This window comes from Scyliorhinus canicula, chromosome 14, assembly GCF_902713615.1.
Source record: "Scyliorhinus canicula chromosome 14, sScyCan1.1, whole genome shotgun sequence".
Classification (NCBI taxonomy): Eukaryota; Metazoa; Chordata; class Chondrichthyes; order Carcharhiniformes; family Scyliorhinidae; genus Scyliorhinus; species Scyliorhinus canicula.
Window position 1 is genome coordinate 28,876,121 of NC_052159.1, and position 12,836 is coordinate 28,888,956.

Consider the following 12,836-nt stretch of genomic DNA (forward strand, 5'->3'; position numbering starts at 1 on the left):
GTAACTATCAAAATTAAACATAGCTATTCAAAATTTTAATCATTCTGTCTGAATGATCTGTGGAATACAGGTTTGCAGAACTTCTGTAGTCATAAATAGGAGCAGGCCATTCGACCAATCAAAGTGCTCTGTGATCCAGTAAGACCATGGCTGATTATTATGGCTGTAATTCCGCTTTTCCTGCCTCTTCACTGTATCCTTTATCAATCAAAGTCTGTTTAACATATTGAATACATTTGATGGCCTAACCTTCACTGCTACCTGGAAGAGAATTTCAAAGGCTAACAACCCTCGGAGAAAAAACAAATCCTGCTGTTCGCTGCCTTAAATGGGTGACCCTTATTTTTAAACTCAAGTTAAACTTAGTTTTTGGGTTCCCCCACCAGAGGGAACCTCCTCCAGCATTTAGCCTGTCAAGCACCTCAGAATCTTGCGTTTCAATAAGGTAACCCCCCATTCTTCTAAACTCTTAATGAGTATAGGCCCACCCTGCTCAATATTTCCTTGTAAGACACCCCCTTCCTCTTGCGAATCAACCTTGTGAACAGTCTCTGAATTGCAAGTATATCCCTCCTTAAGCAAAGAGAACAAAACTACACAGTATTCTAGGTATGGTCTTGCCAATGCCCTGTACAGCTGTAGCACGATTTCCCTATTTTTGTACTCTATCACCCTTGCAACAGAGACCAATGTTCCATTTGCCTTCCTAATTACTTGCTGTACCTTCTTGTTAGCGTCATCTTTAATGTACAAGGACACCCAGATCCTTCTGTACTCCAGCTTTCTCCAATCTCTGCATTTTAAGAATTTGGTTTTCTGTCTTCCTGCCAAAGCGATCAAGCTCACATTTTCCCACATTAAACATAATCTACCAACTGTTTTGCCCAAATCACACAAACTATCTAATTGCCTTTGCAGACCCTTTGTATCTTCCTCACAACTTGTTTTCGTACCTATCTTTGTATCATTACTAGGTTTGGCTAAAATACAGCCTACCCCTTCATTCAAATCATTAATATAATCGCAAGTAGTTGAGGCCCCAGCACTGATCCCTGTGGGACTCCACTAACTACAGTTTGCCAACCTGACAGTGACCCATTTATCCTGACTCTTTCCCATTAGTTACACAATCCACTACCAACGCTGCTATGTCACCCCCAATGCCATATTCTCTTGTGCAGTAATCTTTTATGTGACACCTTATCAAATGTCTTTTGGAAATCCAAATACATTACATCTTCTCATTCCCCATTATCCAGCCTGCTTGTTACATCCTCGAAGAACTCGTAATAAAATTGAAAACACTATTGTTTCACAATGCCTTGCTGTCTTTACCCGATTACATTGAGATTTTCTAAAGGTCCACCGATAATCATGGATTCTAGCATTTTCCCAAAGACATGTTAGACTATCCGGCCTAGAGTATCCTGCTTTCTGTCTCCCTTTCTTGAATAGTGGTGTTACATTTGTGGTTTCTAATCTGTTGGGACCTTTCAGAATCTAGGAAATTTTGAAAGATTACAAACACTGCACCTACTATTCTCTGAAGCCACTACCTTTAAGACCCTAGGATGCAGGTCAATAGATCCAGAAGTCTCTGTCTAAATAGTTATGCTATTATTTTTGCTCACGTGGTCATTGTTCCTTTTTGCCTCTTGATTTTTTTTCTATTCTTGGGATGACTTCTGTCTTACACTGTAAAGACAGAAAATACTTGTTCAAAGTCTATCATTTCCTTGTTTCCTATTACTGTATTAATTCCCCAGTTTCACCATCTTGAGGGGTTAATGTTTACTTTAGCTATTCTTCCTGTTTATATACTTGGAGAGGCTTTTACTATAGCTTTTTAGAAATGTTTTTTCTTGGTTTCTCGTACTCCAATTTCACCTATTCTTTTAGGCATCCTTAGCTAGTTTCCAAAGGTTTCCTAATCTGGGCTATTGCTGATCTTTGTAGAATTGTGCATTTTTTTCTTTCAATTTGATGCAACCCTTAACTTTATTAGTCATGGATAGTGCATTCTTCTAAATGTCTTTCTTAATGGACTATATCTGAGAGTTATGCAGCATCGCCTTAAATGCCTGCCACTATTTCTTTACTTTCTTACATTTACCTTATTTTCTCATTCCACTTTAGCCATGCCCTTAGTTTCAGACCCAAATTTCTCAGTCTCAAACCATCAAATATGATCACTTTTACCTAGAGGATTCTTTACTAGTATGAATGCAACTGACAACAGTGATGGTTTTCTAATACAACAGTCGTACTTGTTAATCTCATATCCCTGGGCGCCGATCTGGCAACGACAGGTTTGTTCTGACGGGGCTGGATGCAAGGTTTCAGGGATGTGGGTGGTTGGGGATAGAGTATTTTGGGGACTTGTTTGTGGGGGGGCTATGTTTGCAGAATTGGAGGAGCTTGAGGAGGTGTACTTGTTGCCAAAGGGGAATGGGTTCAGATACCTGTAGGTGAGGGACGACTTGAAGGAGGAGTTGGGTTGTTTCTGTGACAGTTATCTCCAGCGCGACAGGACAAGCTTCTGTCCAAGGATGAGATAGGTGAGAGCAAGGTGTCAGATACATATGGGAGGGAGGGCGCTCCAGTGGAGGAGGTCCGGTGTAAATAGGAGGCGTTGTGAGGAGTGATGCAAGCTGGAATTTGGAGTGAGGCATTAGAGGATAAACTCATCTGCGTTGTGTGCACTACTTGGACCGTTTAAGGTGGTGCATTGGGTTCATATGACGGGGTCTAGGATGTATTGTTTTTTTTAGGGGTGGAGATAGGTGTGTAGGAGGTGTGATGAACCATGTCTATATGTTTTGGGCATGTCCAAATTTGGAGGGGTTCTGGAAAGAGTTGACAAATATAATGTCGAAGATCTAGGGAGTGGAGGTGGCACTGAGCTGGTGGGTGGCGATATTTCGGGTGTCTGAGGATCTGGGGGTGAGGGTGGGGAGCCTTTGCACCTCTGATAACCTGGAGGTGGATCTTGCTGTGCTGGTGGGACCTGGATCTGCTGAAGGTTAGGGCATGGGTGAGTGACTGACTTGGCGAGTTCCTCCATCTGGACAAAATTCAAGTTCACCGTAAGAGGGGGCGGAGGAGGGGTTCTCCACAAGGTGGAGGCTGTTCATTGACTTTGTTAAGGGACAGTAACACATCAGTGGGGGAGTGGCTGGGTGTAAAAGGAGAGGGTGATATGAGGGAATAGTGGCAATTGTACATGCTCGTTTCTGTTCTGTATATATTTGAAAATATCTCAAATATTTTTACAAAACAATCAACTTTAAAATTTCCTACTCTGACACCATTCTGTTTTCAGTACAAAATTGTCTGATATATTTATGTGCATTTAGGGCTAATCATCTCAAAACTTATTTAAAAGCAGAAGAGTGCATTTGAGGCAAATCCTTGAACAGAAATAATTTTTTTAAAAAAATGTCAGCACTAAGTAGTAGGTTGGCCTTTCTGGGACGGTGGGGGGAGGAGTCAAGAAAACAGACAACGGTTTCAGTGAACAGTCATGAATGTAGTTTGGGGTGCAATACCCACATCCTTGGATTAAAAATTGATGAATCAGTGATGTCCTTGTGTCTTACAGAACCGCAATAATGAAAATGAGAAATCAGCACCGTGAGACTAATTATTACATTAATCATGCATACATATCCATGACTTGAGGTTTCAGTTCCACAAATTACTTACAGAAATTGAAATATAGTTCACAGACTTTGAAAAGTTAATAATATGGATATAGTGGTATGAGAAAATTGCAACTATGATTGCGGCATCTCCGTGCTGCGCATCATGGGAAATGTATTTGCCAGGTTTCCCTTGTCAAACTGCAGATCTTGATTGAGCGTGTCAATCCTGAATCCAAGTGTGGTTTCAGAGCTGGGAAATCTGCAATCGACATTACCATCCAACTGCCTCGAATGACAAGGCCACAGATGCACGGAAATACCACCACCTGCATTTCTCCTTCAAGGAACACACCAGCCTCGTTTTGAAAATATGATTTCTTCACTGTTGCAGGGTCAAAATCCTGAAATTCTCTTCCTAACAGCACTGTGGGTGTTCCTAAAACACATGGACTGCAGCAGTTTGTGGTGGTGGTTCACCACCACCTTGGGTGCAATTGCAGATAAGTAATAAATGTTGGCCGATGCCCACATTCATGAATGAATTTTTTTTAAATTAAAAATTGAGATTTTGATTGTTTGTGAGGCTGGTTGATCAGAACTTGGTACAGGACTGAGTGTTGATAAACTGAAAATCATGGGGAATATTAGACTGGTGAGGAGAGTGTTGCAATAATTATGTTAATGTAACAACTATGGATGAATATTCCAGCATTATGTTGGGCCACTGGCAATGTTGAGAGGTGAAATATGCCAGTTTTTTTCTGATTACGGGGACATAGAACAGTACAGCACAGAACAGGCCCTTCGGCCCTCGATGTTGTGCCGAGCAATGATCACCCTACTCAAACCCACGTATCCACCCTATACCCGTAACCCAACAACCCCCCCTTAACCTTACTTTTTTAGGACACTACGGGCAATTTAGCATGGCCAATCCACCTAACCCGCACATCTTTGGACTGTGGGAGGAAACCGGAGCACCCGGAGGAAACCCACACACACTGGGAGGACGTGCAGACTCCGCACAGACAGTGACCCAGCCAGGAACTGAACCTGGGACCCTGGAGCTGTGAAGCATTTATGCTAACCACCATGCTACCGTGCTACATGGAGTTGGAATCTTGGCTGCTAGGGCACCGTACTTGCAAACAGACTGGTTGAACTGAAGACCGTTGCGGAAGGATTTTGTAAACTTTGGGTGAATGTAATAGATTGGAATCAAAAGGCTTAATCGAGGCAGCTGCAGAATTCTTGTATGAACTGAGGTGATATGGTGACGTTTGCTGGCACAGCACCGTTAATGATTTGTTGCTCCAGTGCTAAACTCCGTGAGCACATTGTTGCTGTGGGAGTAGACAAGTCGGGGTTGAGGTGATTTGAAGGGTCTGAAGAACTGGGATCAAAAGCCTCCCCAAGTTATCAGAGGTGGAAGGAATGTGTTGGGTAAATTAACATTTAATGGGGCTAAGTGCCAGGGTGCACACATATTATTTCAGCAGAGTGCTATCTGTTCAGCCAAAAGTAATAAAAGTTATGTAAAGCCTGGAAAACAAAGGTGGGCTTTTTCCCCAGGGCGGAATTGAAAATTACAAGGGGGCACAAGTTCAAGGTGAAGGGGGAAAGGTTCAGTGGAGATGTGCGGGGAAGGTTTTTTTTACACAGGCTGGTGGTGGCCTGGAATGCACTGCCAAGTGAGGTGGGTTGAGGCAGATACGTAAGCAACCTTTAAGACTTATCTGGATAGGCCCATGGAACTGACAGGGTATAGAAGGATACAGGCGGTTGGTCTAGATAGGACATGTGATCAATGCCTGGATCAGTGTCTCTGGAAGCTCCTCCTTCTCCAGCGCCTCACTAAACGTCCCCAATAAATGTGGTACCAACTCCGTTGTGGGCTCCTTATAGACCTCTGCGGGTAACCGTCCAGCGTTGGGGCCTTCCCGACTTCATCCTTTTTACGCAATCCATCACCTCTCTCAATCCTAAGAGCTCCTCCAGGGCCTGCTTCCTCTCCTCATCCAGCTGTGGGAATTCCAGCCCATCCAAAAACAGCCCCATGTCCCCTTCCTCACCACCCGGATTGGACCTATACTACTTCTCATATTTCTCTCTGAACGCCTCCTTTATCTTCCCCGGCTCTGACACTAACACCCCCCCCCTTCCCCTGTCTGTGCTCTCAGGGTTTCTCTAGACGTGGCCTCCCTCTGTAGTTGATGGGCTAGCATACAGCTTGCCTTCTCTCCATATTCATGCTGCACCCCCCTTGCCCTCCTTAGCTGCCCCACAACCTTCCCCATCATCAGCCTGTCGAACTTCCCCTGCAACTCCTTTTACTTCGCCAATCCCTTCATAGACATCGACGTAGAATTTACAGTGCAGAAGGAGGCCATTCGGCCCATCGAGTCTGCACTGGCTCTTGGAAAGAACATCCCACCCAAGGTCAACACCTCAACACCTCCACTCTATCCCCATAACCCAGCAACCCCACCCAACACTAAGGGCAATTTTGGACACTAAGGGCAATTAACATGGCCAATCCAGCTAACCTGCACATGTTTGGACTGTGGGAGGAAACCGGAGTACCCGGAGGAAACCCACGCAGACATGGGGAGGATGTGCAGACTCTGCACAGACAGTGACTCAAGCCGGAATCGAACCTGGGACCCTGGAGCTGTGAAGCGATTGTGCTGTCCACAATGCTACCGTGCTGCCCTTTCATGGTAGGTGCCCTCGAATATTTGCTGTCCACTTCGACTATCTCATCCAATAACTGTCCATAATCCTCCCTCTTCTCCGATCTCTGTGTGCCTTGAATGACAGAATCTCCCCCTGAACCACTGCCTTCAATGCTTTCCAAAATGTGGCCGTCGATGCCTTCCCATTCTGATTCAGCTCCATTATCGTCTTTGATCACCAACCATGCCTTATCACAGAATCCCGTGTCCGCTAAAAGCCCCGAGTCTAACCTCCATCCCAGCCTCTGCTCCGACCTCGAGCTAAGTCTAACCTCCAGCCAATGCGGTGCGTGGTCAGAGATCACAATTTCAAGGGGTAGGATATGAATGGCAAAGGAGCTGGGTGGGTTTCTGGAAAAGATGGGTATGGTGGACCCTTGGAGTTTCAAGAACCCAGGGGAAAGGGAGTATTCCTTTTTTGCGCTTGTGCACTGGATGTTTTCCAGAATCAACTTTTTTATGGTGAGCCGGGAGGTTTTTGTTGGGGTGGAGAGGGCAGAGTACATGGGGATAGTAATCTCAGACCATGTGCCCTGTTGGCTGGAGATTTGGCTTCGATCGGGACGGGAGCAGAGGCTGAGGTAGAGGTTTGATTCGGGGTTGTTGGCAGATAGAGTTTTGTGGCAAAGTGCAGGCTGTGATTAAAGATTCTGTAGAATTAGGCAGCACGGTGGTTACCTAATGTGGCATGGGGATGGAAACCAATGTAAGAAGTCGGAGGGGAGTAAAGAGAGGATAGAAACAAAAGTCAGTAAGGGGAAAGAGGAAGGCAGAGAAACGGATTGAACTGCATTTATTTCAATGCAAGAGGCCTAACGGGCATGGTAGATGAACTCGGGACATGGATAGGGACATGGGACTGGGATAGTATAGCTATAACTGAATCATGGTTAAAGGAGGGACAGGACTGGCAGCTCAATGTTCCGGGGTACAGATGCTGTAGGAAGAAAGATCAGGAGATAGGCGAGGAGGGGGAGTTATGTTTCTGATTAGGGACATCACAGCAGAACAGAGAGAGGATATATCCAAGGGGTCACCCACTGAGTCTATATGGGTAGAACTGAAAATACGAAGGGTGAGATCTCTTTGATAGGACTGTACTATAGGATCCTAAATAGTCAGTGGGATATTGAGGAGCAAATATGTAAAGAGATTACAGATAGCTGCCGGAAAAATAGGGTGGTAATAGTTGAGGTCTTTAACTTTCCCAACATTGGGACAGCAAATCGGCATTTCCAATCAACTTTTGAAAGTTCCCACCTAATACTCTCAAAATTGGCCCAATTTAAAATTTTAGGGGTTTGGATGGAGTGAAACTTGTCGAGTGTATTCAGGAAGAATTCCTCATTCAATATGTGGATGGCCTGACTGGAGAGGGGGCAAAACCTGACCTCCCCTTGGTGAATAATGAAGGGCAAGTGACGCAAGTGTTAGTGAGGGATCACTTTGGGACCAGTGACCATAATTCCATTTTAGTTTTAAGATAGCTATGGAGAACCAAAAGTTAAAATTTTAAATCAGGTGGGAACTTTAAAAAGTTGATTGGAGGTGCCTATTTGCAGGCAAGGGGACAGCTGGTAAGTGGGAATCTTTCCAAAAAGTGTTAACTAGGGTTCAGGGTGAGCACATTCCTCTAAGAGTGAAGGGGAAGGCTGTGATAGAAATTGCCTTTCGAGTTACCTATAGATGATATTGGTAAAAGGTTTAATTGAGAACTCACTAAGAGTAATTAACTAAATCATATTAACCATGAGAGTGAGGAAAGCCAAATAGTTGGGAACATTTTGCAAATTGCTTGAGACTTGCTGGAGATTGAAGGAATAGTGATGTCAGCTGGCTGAAAGGCCCCATTGTGTGAAAGAACCGTCAGTTCCATGTCTATGGCAGCAGCCAGTCTAGAGAGATACTGTCTTAGCATAAACTGTGTTTCTCCAATAATGTCTAGATGCATTTGTGGATAAGTTGGAAAATCACCAGGCGATGGTATGGGAAAGTTTGTACCAATATATTTAAATACATATCTCTCTTAAATTGACAGACAGACAGTTTGGCCGAATTGAGTGAATTATAAATTAGTTAAAGCCAATCCCAGTTGTAAAGAAGAGGAGACCTTAAGATAATAATCTCCTTGAGAATCACTTGTCGGGATGGAAAAATTCATTCCGGAATCAATCTATCTCTTTCTGAAACCTATTTTCTTTGCTTGCTTTTCGTTTAAATCACTCAGTCATTTTATACTGTATTATGATTTGAAGAAATTACCACGATTTGTAACTGAATGAAAACTCAACTACTGTATTCGCTAAACACAATCAATCTGGCCTAATCTTGTATTGATAAATAAAGTTTACCAGTGGCACAAGCTGACAAAGTTCAACTGAACTTTGCCAAGAAGCACAGACTTGACCTCTGTTATTTGGGAACTATGATGTGGAGATGCCGCGTTGGACTGGGGTGAGCACCATAAGAAGTCTTACGACACCAGGTTAAAGTCCAACAGGTTTGTTTCAAGCACTAGCTTTCGGAGCACTGCTCCTTCCTCAGGTGAATGAAGAGGTATGTGAGGTATTTGGGAACTAAGAAGGGATAACGGATATCCAGGGTTCTGAATAGACACAGAGATCCATCAGGCTGGTAGAAGGAGGGAACCCTGGATGACTCGGGACACTGAGGCCATGGTCAAAAGGAAGAAGGAGGCATAAGGCAGGCATAGGCAGCTGGGATCAAATGGATCCCTTGACGAGTATAGGGCTTGTCGGAGTAGAGTTAGAGAACTCAGGAGGGCAAAAAGGGGACATGAGATTGTCTTGGCAGATAAGGCAATGGAAAATCCAAAGAGCTTTTACAGACACATAAAGGCTAAAAGGATGACGAGGGAGAGAGTAGGGTTCCTTGAGGATAAACAAGGTCATCTATGTGCACGGGATGGGAGAGGTTCTAAATGAATATTTCTCATCAGTATTTACTGTTGAGAAAGGCATGAATATTATGGAAATTGGAGAAATAGAAAGTGATGTCTTGAGGAGTGTGCATATTACAGAGAAGGAGGGGCTGGAGGTATTAACGCGCGACAAGGTAGATAAATCCCCGGGACCTGATGAAATGTATCCCAGGACATTGTGGGAGGCTAGGGAGGAAATTGCCGGCCCCCTAGCTGAGATATTTGAATCATCAACAGCCACAGGAGAGGTGCCTGAAGATTGGAGGGTAGCCCTTGTTGTGCCCTTGTTTAAGAAGGGCTGTACGGATAAGCCTGGGAACTACAGACTGGTGAGCCTTACTTCTGTAGTGGGTAAATTGTTAGAAGGTGTTCTGAGGGACAGGATCTACAGGCATTTAGACAGGCAAGGTCTAATTAGGGAAAGTCAGCATAGCTTTGTAAGGAGAAAGTCCTGTCCAATTTGATTGAGTTTTATGAAGGAGTAACCAAGAAGGTAGATGAGGGCAGTGCAGTTGACGTCTACATGGACTTCAGAAAGGCCTTGACAAGATACCGCATGGTAGGTTGTTGCAAAAGGGTGAATCTCACGGAATCCAGGGTGAGTTGCCAATTGGATACAAAATTGGCTTGGCGACCGAAGCCAAAGGTTGGTTGTGGAGGGTGGTTTTTCAAACTGGAGGCCTGTGACCAGCGATGTGCCTCCGGGATCGGTGCTGGATCCACTGTTATTTGTTATATATATTAATGATTTGGATGAGAATGTAGGATGCATGGTTAGTAAGTTTGCAGATGACACCAAGATTGGTGGCATAGTGGATAGTGAAGAAAGTTATATAAAATTGCAACAAGATCTTGGCCAATTGGGCCAGTGGGCCGATCAATGGCAGATGGACGTTTAATTTGGATAAATGTGAGGTGATGCATTTTGGTAGATCAAATCAGGGCAGGACCAACTCAGTTAATGGTCGGGAGTTGGGCAGAGTTACAGAACAAAGAGATCTAGGGGTACAGGTTCATATCTCCTTGAAGGTGGAGTTGCAGGTGGACGGAGTGGTGAAGAAGGCATTCAGCATGCTAGGTTTTATCGGTCAGAATATTGAATACAGGAGTAAGACCACACATGGAATACTGTGTTCAGTTCTGGTTACCCTATTATAGGAAGGATATTGTTAAACTAGAAAGAGTGCAGAAGGGATTTACAAGGATGCTGCCATGACTTGATGGTCTGTGTTATATGGAGAGGCCGTTTAGGTTGGGACTTTTTTCCCCGGAGCGTAGGAAACTTAGGGGTGATCTTATGGCGGTTTATAAAATAATGAGGGACATAGATAAAGTAGATAGTCAACATCTTTTCCCAAAGGTAGAGGAGTTTAGAACTAGAGGGCATAGGTTTAAAGTGAGAGGGGAAAGATACAAAAGAGGCCAGAGGGGAAATTTCTTCACACAGAGGGTGGTGAGCATCTGGAATGGGCTGCCAGAGGCAGTGGTAGAGGCGGGTAAAAAATTTTCATTTAAAAAAAAACAGTTACATGGGCAAGGTGGGTATAGAGGGATATGGATCAAATGCGGGCAAGTGGGACTCGCTTAGTGATAGAAACTGGGCAGCATAGACAAGCTGGGCCAAAGGGCCTGTTCCATGCTGTAAACATCTATAACTCTATGCTGTCTCACGGAACCAAGGCTTGATCCCAGCTCTGGGTCACTGTCCATGTGGAGTTTGCATATTCTCCCTGTGTTTGCGTGGTTTCACCCCTACAACTTAAAGATGTTCAGGGTAGGTGGATTGGCCACGCTAAATTGTCCCGTAATTGGAAAAAATGAATTTGGTACTCTAAATTTACAAAAAAAAAGATTATGTAGAATTAAACCAAAACGGGGAGGTGTCAGCTGCCACATTTTGGGAAGGGCTAAAAGTGGTGGTTCGAGGGGAGATTATCTCGGGGAGACCTGGATTCGACTCCCTGCTGGGTCACTGTTTGTGTGGAGTCTGCACATTCTCCCCATGTCTGCGCGGGTTTCTTCCGGGTGCTCGGGTTTCCTCCCACAGTCCCGTAAGACATGCATGTTAGGTGAATTGGACATTCTGAATTCTCCCTCTGTGCACCCGAACAGGCGCTGGAATGTGGCGCCGAGGGGATTTTCACAGTAACTTCCTGAAATCTGTTCCGAGTTTTGTCTGACTTGTTTTCTTCCAGGGATACGAGCACACATCTTCCAGACAGGATCGTGAAAAGCACCAATCTGGTTTAACCGGTTTTGTTTTTTATTATCCTTTCTAAATGGCAATGACTGATTTCCCAGAATGGAAGGACCGAATGCAATAATACTGATACCCTCGTCAATGGCGGGCCTTCACTTTGTGGCACCCTGTGTTTACCTTCATTTCTGGACCCCGCCCTCAACCATCATTTCTGGCCCCCCCCCATCATTTCATTCCCCCCATGACGTCATGCATTCCCAACCCCGCCCACCCTCTTCCCCACATAACGCAAAGGCGCAAGCCACAAACATACACAAATTGATCACTGCTTTAGTGCTTTTTAACTTGTAAAAACACGTCTGTATGGATAATTGCTGAATTGAAATCCAGATTTGTCCCTTGACAAAATGATGATAAAGATGGCCAATATTGTGATGTGTGTGTCTTAAAGTGAGTAAACATGGAAGTGCTGATGAGCGACGAGATGGACAGATCAGCCAGTCCAATGCAGGTGCAACAACTCCCAACAAGGTTCATCTGCTGCCTTTCAGTATATTTCAGAGTGAGGAGGGTGTGTGTGGAGTCGGGGGGGAGAGGGGGTGTTAGCCAGAGTTGCAGACTTTCAAGGAGGGAGTGTGTGTGTGAGCTTCGTCCTCTTGCCTCGCCTCCAGTTTTCTGCGTTTTTGTCAGCCAGTGTTGCTTCAGAATGGGAAAGAAACTGATCTTGATTTTAATGAATTTTCTGAAGGTGCAGGCTGTTGCACAGTCAATCCCATGTTAATTCAAGCTCTGCAAAAATTGGATTAATCTTTTAACTATGAAGCTGTGACTCTGGATTTCAAACAACACTCGCTCGACTCTGCTGCCCATTTCCACCCCCCTCACACACACTCCCTCCTTGAAAGTCTGCAACTCTGGCCAACCCCCCCCCCCCCTCTCTCTCTCTCCCCCATGATCATAATGAATGGTAGAGCAGGCTCGAAGGGCTGAATGGCCTCCTCCTGCTCCCATTTTGTCTATGTTTCTATGTTTTCCAGCTCTAAGCAGACTCGACCCATCAGACTTTGAATTTGCTCTGCATTGCCTGTTGATGGCCTATCAGCAAATGCAGTGTTATCAGGCTTTGACTGGTGCCCACAGGCACTGGCCGACACAGGACCCTCCCATTGGTCGGGGCTCTGTGCCTGGGCACAGGGTATTTCATTTGAAAATCCACCGCTGCCCCTTGTGGATTCTTGGATAAATTTGCATATATTCTGACCAACTTGTTCTTTCGGATATCCCTGACTTATGGCTGCCAGGCAGAGAAAGCTTCT